At 54.3% G+C, this 1910-nt stretch overlaps 1 pseudogene; it reads left to right on the plus strand.

The window, feature by feature from the left end:
• The first annotated feature begins 652 nt into the window (after positions 1 to 652).
• LOC136545961 (expansin-A26-like) lies at positions 653 to 1549 on the plus strand (annotated as a pseudogene).
• Positions 1550 to 1910: the final 361 nt, after the last annotated feature.

Here is a 1910-nt window from a genome sequence, read left to right on the forward strand (position 1 = left end):
ATGTAATCATGATACTAATGCTATTAATATTAATATGAGTAAAATACACTAGAGGTCCATTAACTTTCGTTGGGGTGTCATGTAGGTCCATCAATTTTGAAACTATATTTTTGGATCCATAAACTTTTAAAATGGTTCATTGTAGATCCATGCCACTTATTTAACCTTAAATTTAAAGTACATTTGTAGAAAACCCCCGACCTTTCTTCGCGCTGCTTGTTTCAGCGTAGCCTGCCTCGTCGCGGGAGAGCAGCCCTTCGCGGGCGATTGTAGCCAAGCGGCGGCGGTGGCACGACGTATCGATGCATTCACCGAAGTCGTCGTGGGAGAGCAGCCCTTTGTGGGCGAGGTCATTGAATCACTCCTCGATGCGGCGCCATAGCTCGGTGGCCTCGATGGAGCTCGTGGTGTGACTGATGAAGCAGAGGCCCTTGAGCACGCGCCTGGCTTCCGCGTGGGAGCGGTTGAGCTGCGCCTGCTCCCGCCGCCGCTTGCGCGCCACCATGGCTGCCTCCCGCTGTAGCTCGACACACGTGGGGCGGTATCAGGATGGGGATGGGGACCACCGCAAGGCTACGTATATATATTATCACATAAGCTTGCTAGGTTTACACGTACGCTGACTACCAAGCAAAGTAAAGCATAACCAATCATGTTTGGTCGTCGTCGTTCGTGGACAATATGGGCGCCTCTCCTGGCGTCGCTGCTGCTCATTAGGCTCGTGTCATCATCGGGCGTGGGTGCCAAGGTGGTGGAGGAGGAGGAGGACAATGACGGCGGAGCCAGCAAGAAGAAGCCACACATTAACCACGGCAAGTTCAAGGTGGACCCGTGGACGGACGGGCATGCGACGTTCTACGGCGGGCGCGACGGGTCTGGCACCATGGACGGCGGCGCGTGCGGGTATAAGGGCAAGCTAGGAAAAGACTACGGCGCACTGATGGTGGCCGTGGGCCCATCACTGTGCAGCAACGGGGCCAGGTGCGGCGCGTCCTACGAGCTAAAGGGCACCAAGGGCACCGTGGTGGTGACGGCCACCAACCAGGCCCCCCTGCCGGTTAGTGGGCTGAAGGGCGAGCACTTCGACCTCACCATGCCAGCATTCCTCAAGATCGCCGAGGAGAAGGCCGGCATCGTGCCCATCACCTACCCCAAGTACATAGTAGTAGTGCAGCACTTCCATATGCATGCGCATCATCTTCCGATCTACGTACAAACAATTGGCACATGCATATGCAGGGTGGCGTGCATGAGACAAGGCAGCATCCGGTACACGATCACGGGGAACCCGCACTACAACAAGGTGATGGTGACAAACATCAGCGGCGCTGGGGACGTGGTGGGGCTATCGGTGAAGGGCAACAAGCGCGTCAAGTGGACGCCGATGAAGCGTAGCTAGGGCCAGCTCTGGACGATGGAGGTTGACCTCACCGGTGAGTCGCTGACGTTCTGTGTCATGACCGGCAACCACCGCAAGGCCACCTCCTAGCATGTCGTGCCCTGTGACTGGAAGTTTGACAAGACGTACCAGGCCACCAAGAACTTCTAGGATCAGATCGGCCGGGGAGCCCTTCCGGCTAGCCCCTTCTTTACGCATGCATATTGTATTATATTTTTGTATATACTACATGTCGGTGTTTCATACAAGCACCGGCAAGTAAATTTATAGTGATGCATGTTAGGCCTGGATGGTGCGCTAAAGGACACAAGATTTATACTGGTTCGGGCTGAATGTCCCTACGTCCAGTCTGTGCTGCTCATGTTATTAGCACCGAAAATAGTTTATAGTAGGGGGTACAAACGGTCGAGAGAGGAACTAGTCCCAAGTCTCTGATGGAAGGGTCGAAAGGATGCCAAGAGCTTGGTAGCAGCTTGACTATGTGTGATGTGTGTTGTGTTGTCAAAAGTCT

Source organism: Miscanthus floridulus, chromosome 3 (genome assembly GCF_019320115.1).
Source record: "Miscanthus floridulus cultivar M001 chromosome 3, ASM1932011v1, whole genome shotgun sequence".
Taxonomy (NCBI): Eukaryota; Viridiplantae; Streptophyta; class Magnoliopsida; order Poales; family Poaceae; genus Miscanthus; species Miscanthus floridulus.